Source organism: Mesocricetus auratus, unplaced genomic scaffold, assembly GCF_017639785.1.
Source record: "Mesocricetus auratus isolate SY011 unplaced genomic scaffold, BCM_Maur_2.0 Super-Scaffold_100003, whole genome shotgun sequence".
NCBI lineage: Eukaryota > Metazoa > Chordata > Mammalia > Rodentia > Cricetidae > Mesocricetus > Mesocricetus auratus.
Window position 1 is genome coordinate 45,954,129 of NW_024429188.1, and position 7,729 is coordinate 45,961,857.

The window sequence follows — 7,729 nt, forward strand, 5'->3', positions numbered from 1 at the left end:
CTACCACCCTGCTGTTCCAGCACACCTTAATTCCACTCTATTGGATTGTCCTTTGTTGTGTTGTTATTCATGGAACCCAGGGCTCTACAGCTAGTGCCTTCAACTTCAGTGTCAAGTATCTAATTGCTATACGTAGCAAGTGGCTACTGTCAGGTTCAAAAGAAACTCTGGACAAATAGCTATCTGTAGTGTCTATTAGCATAACAAAAGAGCATGCTGGCCTTCAGGCTCACTCAGTACCTGTGGCTCTTCTCAGCTCTTCCCACCCCGCCCCACCTCCTAGTCTAATCCTCTCCAGCTCATGGGCTTCCCTCCCCAGTTTCTCATTCCCATATAATCCTGTCATTTCGGCCATGGGTTCTCTTGACTCTCTTTTGGCTTCCTCTCTTGGACCTGGCTCCCTCTCTCTTAGTCTCCTTTGCCCACACTCCTTGAATTCTTCCCTGACTCTCCCTGAAACCCCCACCTCCTCCCATTGCCTGGTCCAGTCTGCGACCATGTTCAGTGTGCTGCTTTCTCTCCCTGCCCTGGACTCTTTCAGATGCCTCTGGCTGTGCTTTCCCTCACAACTGCAATAAAAACCCGCCCCTCAATCACACCTTGGAGTAGTCATGTCCTCAGTTTGTATAGCTACCATATTGAACAACACAGATTCAAAGAGCGTGAACCTGAAAGTATCTAGGCTCCAGTGAACTGAAATACAATGGGTGTGGGTATGCCGTGCTGTGCAATGCCTTTGTAAAAGATATTGGCTTGGGAGTCAAGAGACCTGGGTTCGACTCTGGGTTCTGAGGCTAGATCACTAGAAAGCTTCAATAAATACTTCTCTAGATAGTATAGGGACATAAAACGAAGGGGCAGACTTCAAAACCTTGCCACCACACCTACACCCCACACGCTCCTATCTCTGTTTACCCCCATGGCATTTAGGTATCAGATAAGTCAGAATGAGAGGCATTCTGGGAAGACCATGTGTCTGGTGGTATTCCTGGTCAGGTGGAACTCCCTGTCTTCCTCCCTCATGAACAGTGGGTACAAGGACTTGATCTTGGAGAGTCACAAACAGAGACCAAAATCTGCAAAGAGCCAGGTCACATATTACACAGATAAGTTAAGCCGAAACCAGCCTGGAGGTGTACCAGGTGGATCTAGACAGGCTGCCTCTATTTGTGTCTTCACCCATGCATATCTATCTCCGTGTTCTGTATATCCCATAACAAGCAAACGGGTTTAGATACAAGCTTGGCTTTTTAGAGGTTAGACCACCTGGAAAAATAGGTTTCTTGAGTCTGCTTTAATAAATGACATACACCCTTGGGGGTTCTTTCTGTAAATTTGTATTTATTTATTGTGTACATGTAAGGATGTCTGCACACCCAAATGTGTGAAGGGTATTTACACATATGGAAACCAGAGGAAGATGGTGGGTGTCCTGCTCTATCACATCCTGCCTTCTTTCTGTAAGACTGAGTCTTTCATTGAACCCAGAGCTGGGCTGTTGACCAGCACCAGCAATCTTCCTTTGTCCCTCCATACAATAGTGCTACGGTTACTGCCATGCAGTGTGGGTTCTGGGGACTTGGACACAGACATGTCCTTATGTTTGGGCAGCAAGCTCTTACCCACTGTGCCATCTCTCCTGCCTCACTCTTGGGAATTCTATACTCTACTGTGACCATTAAGTCTCTGTCTCCAAACCTAACTAACTCAGCATCAGTGGCCTAATCAGAACTTCTTTTTAACATTAGGTGAAAGTTTTTACTGGTTTCTAATTCAGAGATCTAAAGAGATGGGAAAATTTAAAGTGATTTGGGCTAGTTACAATTCATTTGGAGCAATGGAACTAAAATAGGTATCTTACTTTTCTGTGGTTTTTTTCCCCCTGGAGACAGGTACTCCTTAGGTAGGTCAGGCTGGCCTGGGGCTTCTGATCCTCCTGCCTCAGCCTTCCAAATACTGTGACTACAGGATCATGTCACCCACCTCAAGCTACCTATATTGCTTCTAGTTCATGAAATGAAATAAATTTCCTCAACAGACTTCATTTTTGAAGGTGGGATGTGCCAGTATGTTTTTGAGGGAGAAAAACTTTGTTAATGTACATGAAGACAGAGACAAATGGACATTTATGCTGTGCATATTAGCAGGAACTTATAATCCTAGCTTTGGGGAGACTGAGAAGAAGGATCATAGGTTCTAGGCCAGCCTGGGCTAAATGGCCAGACCCTGCCTCAAAAAAAGTAGGCCATTTTGCTAGGATGGACATTAGCCCTAAAAACAGCTTCAGGACTGCTCTCAGCTCCTGGGTCTGTCTGTGACATAATATGCTGAAGTATCTTCCCTGTTGTGAACCTTGGTGTCTCTTGTGAAAGGCCCATTTGTCTACTCTACCTAACCCCAGAATGCTAGTGAGGAGGGCTCTGAAGACTTTAAGGGCTTGAGCCTATGTGAGGGATTAGCCACTCTATCTCACCACCCTAAGGAAACAACATGAACACAAAAAATGCTTGTCTTCAGCTACCCTCTGCCTTAGCCCTTCAGTGTCAGAGGAGGGGCACAAAAGTATCTACTCTGTTCCATGTGAGCTCCCATCACTAGAAAGCTACTGGAGCCCAGGCTGGGAGAGTGGCATCCCCAAGTCAGTGATGAGGTAGGAAAAGGTAGATGAAGTCTTTTTATATAATTTATTTTTATTTTATGTGCATTGGTGTTTTGCCTACATGTATATCTGTGTGAGGGTGTCATATCTTAGAGTTACAGACAGTTGTGAGCTACCAGGTGGGTACTAGGAATTGAACGCGGGTCTTCTGGAAGAACATCCAGTGCTCTTAACCTCTGAGCCATCTCTCCAGCCCCATAGATGAAGTCTTTTAATACAAACACACACACACACACACACACACACACACACACACACGCCTGTATGTATGTATGTTGTGTGTGTGCCTGATACACTTGGAGGCCAGAAGAGGGGATTGGATCCCCCGGAACTGTAGTTATAGGAGGTTGTGAGTCACTATATGGATGCTGAGAAATGAACCCAGGTCTTCTGCTCTTAACCATCTCTTCCGCCTTCTCAAATGAAGTCTTGGGCAAAATTCATAAGAAGCATATAGTCTCGATAGCATTCTGTTTTTTGTTTCTAAAAACAAGTGTGCATATTGCCATTCACAACTCTGAGAAATAAGAACTATTATTATCTCCATTTTACTGATAAGGATTTAATGACCAGAGAGGGTAAGCTATTTAACTAAAGCCACACATTAATGGTAGAGCTAGTTTCTGAATTCTAAGCTCTGTAACAGCAAAACTCCACTACTCACCTACCCACCCCCCAGACCCAAGGACAACTGTAGATAATATGAGGTTCCTGTAGTGCTGTCCTTCTATTAGCGCATGTAAGACCTAGGAGATAATATTATTATCTTCCTTGTATAGAAGAAAGCTCACCTATATAAAGTCACAAAGTTGCTAAGGGGCAGAAAGGAGATATGCAGCTGGCCATCTGCCTTGGGAACCTCTACCTACTTCCTGACTGTATTTTAGGCTGTTTTAGGTCAGGCGGTGGCGGCTTAAAGGAGACAGTCTCTGAGCTGACTGTTTACAGGCAGCAGGAAAGCTACCCTAAGGCCCTTACAGACTGAATACTGCATGCCTTCCTCCCCCCTAGGAATGCATAGCTGCTGAGCCCACCTTTTAAGAAAGCCTGGCCAAGCAGAATCAAGCTGGCCCTGACAGAGGCAAGGTGCGGGAGTGTAAAAAATGACGTTTCTGGCATCAGAAAAACCTGCCTTAGCTTTGGAAATGCACCCCGTGGCCTTGGGCAACTCACAAGGTTCTCTCCATGTCAGTGTTCCACGACTGAAGACTGTTGGGAGAAGTAAATGAAATGGCTATATAGAAAAGTGAATTATATACTCTAAAGTGCTCTTGAAGACTCGTTTTAATTGTTCCTTGTTCTATAGGGCTAAGTTCTTCTGCCCAGGCTGGGCAGAAGCGGTGTCTAGGAAAGGGCTTTAGAAATGTTAATGCGAGGCGTGAGTGACAGGCCTGGACAATGGAGGAGGGCTCTGTGAATGGGGCAGCCCAGGCCTGGGAGCCAGGCTCCCCACGTGGGAGCTGAGTGGGGGGCGGGGGAGGACGGGAGGACACTGGACCTGGCGGACTGGGAGAGGCTGGAGCTGTCAGCAGTGGGGGGAGTGGAGAAGACTACCTGCTTGGCAGTGGTCTGTGTGGGGTTCCCAGGAGGGAGAGGGTTGTTGAGCGGAGGAGCCCTGGGCCTGGAGCCAGAGGGTACAGACTAGCTCACCTGGGGGTTCAGAGGAAAGAGGTGGGGGACTGCAACGGAGGCCCTGGGAACCCGGCTGACTGGGGGTAGAGAAAGACTGAGGGTTCAGAACTGGGCAACTCTGGGCGGAATGAAGCCTCTGCTGTGGAGGTAGGAAAGGCAAGATGGTGACTAGTTTCCAGACACAGCTGGTTTCTAGATGTCGCTAGGTCCTGAGCCAGTGAATTGACCTGGGAGTCAGCCACGCAGGGCCACGATGCCTTCCAGGCCGTATGCATGTGTGCTCGTGTGTGTGTGTGCGCGTGCGCGCGCGCGTGCACGGGGGGGGGGGGGTGAGCAGGAGAGGGGGTCGGCTCTGTCTTCTTCCCTTCTCTTCAGTCCATCTCTCTCCCTCCTCTTCCCTGGGCCTTCTCCCTTGCCTTCCCCTCCCCCCTTCACCATGAAGGCTGTTTTTGTTCCTCCTCAGGGCCTAGCCCCCGAGGTGTGCAAACAGGAAAGACCTCTCCCCGGGCAGTGAGTAAGGAGGGAAAAATGAGGTGTTGAAAAGATGACAAGTCGCCCTGTCAGAGCTCACCTTGGCAGGGAGCAGGCAGCAAGGGCTGGCGGGTGGTGGTGGGGAGGTCTGCCCTGGAAGACAGCCTACATGTGCCCAGAGCCAGGCAAGCGGATCGGCAACAAGCAGGCACTGTGTATGCGTTTGTTTGGTTTAGAATAGTCCACCCCTCCTATTCCCACCATCAAAGATCCCTTCCCTTCCTTCCCAGTGGGAAGAGCAAGGCCAAGGGGCCAGCGGCTTCGTGTGAGATGGAAGGGGTGGGGGTTGATGGGAAGGGACTGGCAGGAGGCCCACCTCCCTCCTCTAAACCTGCTATCCCACAGCCTCCTGGCTATCCTGCATCAAAGACACCACAAACTCATCGGGAACTGAATTCGTCAAAGCTGCTCTCCACAGTCCTGTATGCTGTCCCTGTGGTGGGCTTCCCGTCTTGGTAAATGACCTCATCATCCAGTCAACCCAGTCCAAAATGCTGGGAGTCAGGCAAGGCTGCTACATATCCCAGTGGGTTCATCTCCCAGTCTGGTCAGTTTGCTTTCAAATCTGTCTCGTCTCTCCCTTTTCATGCCCAACACTATTGTAACTTGCTTCATTCATTCATTCACCCACCCACTCATTCGACCACGGTTTATTCAGCACCTGCCATGTACATCCAATTGGCTCATACTCTCACTGGAGGAGCTGAGCGTACTGGCCTCAAGCAGTGATTTGTTTTAGGCTTTGTGTTGTTTAATTTTTGAGGGTATCCTAGACAGTTGCATTGTGTACAGGTTAGCCTTGAACTTACGGTAATCCTCATGTCTCAGCCTCTCAAATACTGCAATCACAGGCATGTGCTACAGTGTCCAGCTTTCCCGGTGATTTTGGAGCCAGTCTGCCAGGGTTTGGGTTCTCATTCTGCTACTGTGGGGCCTTCGGCTGTAATTCACTTCAACTTCTATGCCTCAGTTTTCTCGTGTGGAGAATGGACACACCTGAGCTCTAAACTCCAGATTAAAAATGTTAATATTTAAAGTGAGAGCTACTCAGTGTTCTATTAGCATTGTTATTTAAAATACCGGAGTTTGGAGGCTGAAGACATGCCTCAGGGGTTAAGAGCACTGACTGCTCTTCCGGAGGACCTGAGTTCAATTCCCAGCACCCACGTGGCAGCTCACGACTGTCTGCAATTACAGATCTAGGGAACCCGACAACCATGTCAAAACACCAATGCACATATAAAAATAAATAACATTTAAAAACCCACAATTTAAAATATGGAGTGTGGCGGGACATGATGATAAATTGACTTACTGATGCCCAGAGGAAGGCCTGCCAGGGAAACAAAAGTTTGCAGCGGGAGGGAGCCCATGGCCACAGGTGCTTACAATCATCTTGTCAGGAAGCCAGCAAGAGCAGTCCTGATTAAGGGGACATTTGCTCTAGGATTCATGCCTGGCTCCATTGCTTCTGACTGAATGACCTTAAGCAAGTCATTTCCCTTCTGATCTTCAGTTTCCTAAGGATGACAGTTAACACATTTGGGAAACTTATTTATCAGGCATCTGTGAAGGTACATTAAAACTGCTTCCTAGAAGCAGAGCTATTTTTAATCTAGTTTCACAGATGAGAAAACTAAGGTACAGAGAGGTCACAGAGCAAGTGAAACATAGCCACTTCCTTGAGGAGCTGCTGTGAAAATTTCAAGGTATGATGTCCACAGAAGTGCTCAGCAGCCTGCCAGCCCACCCAGAGAGAAGCATCTCTTGGCTATGGGCTCCAGCAGACCTTGAGGCAGTACCAGAGAACAGGCCAGAATTCTCTTGGTCAGAAGCAAGCTCAGGCCTGGGCTAGTGGCCAGGGGAACTCAAACCCAAGAGACTGCTGGGGCAGAGAATAGGTCACTTCAGGATTCCTTGGAGCTTCAAAAAGGAAGTACTCAGTAAGTATAGGAAGGAAATGGCTTTATGGAAGGTCTCTTATGGCTGTCAGGGCACTAGGTCCCTAAGTCCTCCTCCCAGACATTCCAGATGTCATTGTCCTGTTTTCCTAATGAGGGAGTTGAGGCTCAATACCTAGGACAACGAGAAAGAAAGCATGCACATAACTGGGAGATCCAGAAGAAAAACCCTCCCATCCAGGCAGAGCCGCAAGGTACTTGTAACAAACCAGTCGCCACTTGTATAGTGACCACAGGCGTCACCTCTGCCACCCCACTGCAGCCAATGAACAAGCTCCACCTCTGCAGAAGCAGCATTGGGTGGACCTGGAGGGTCATTGGATTTGCATATGTGGCCTGAGCCTTCACTGACAATGTTAGCAACAGGACTGGACAGGTCCCACCCTCACTGGCCTAAAAACCTGGGGAGATTCAAAGTTTCCTCTTGGGAACAGAGACCAGCGGGGACTTCTGACTCACCCATTCCCCGATGAGACCTCCGGCCAGCTACTTCCAGCCTGGAGGCCTTGGAGCCTTTCTTCTCTCAGTGCCTGACTGCAAGTGAGGCGCTGATGTGGCAGCCATGTCTAATCAGGCAGGGGCCCCAAGAGACAGAGGCTCCTTCATCTCAGCCTGAGGAGGGGTCAGTCTGGGGCTCGGGGAGGAGCCAGAGGAGACACAGAGCCCATCCAGCCTAGACCAGCCCACATTCCTCAGCTAGTCGGGATGGGGTGAGCATGCTCAGTGCTCAACCGGAAGCCAAGCCCTGCACCAAGGAGCCTTAGCTGCCATCTGTGCCTGCAGACATTGGTGAGCAAAGGCCTCAGCGAACAGTCGATTGCACAGGAAAAAAAATTCTTCATCCTATTTCTTTCCACCTCTCCACCTCGTCATACTCCCTGCCAAAGGGAGCCCTGGCCTCTTGATGTTTTACTTCAGATCGGGGTCAGCCATCTGAATTAGTCTT

The 7,729-nt window shown here is 48.9% G+C and overlaps 1 long non-coding RNA gene across 1 annotated transcript; it reads right to left on the reverse strand.

Annotated features, from left to right (window-relative positions):
- Positions 1 to 6,770: 6,770 nt before the first annotated feature.
- On the reverse strand, positions 6,771 to 7,425 carry LOC121139985. The gene is made up of 2 exons (XR_005876779.1): positions 7,243 to 7,425; positions 6,771 to 6,898 (listed from the first exon to the last, which is right to left on the reverse strand). It is a non-coding gene; the product is annotated as an uncharacterized LOC121139985 (long non-coding RNA).
- Positions 7,426 to 7,729: the final 304 nt, after the last annotated feature.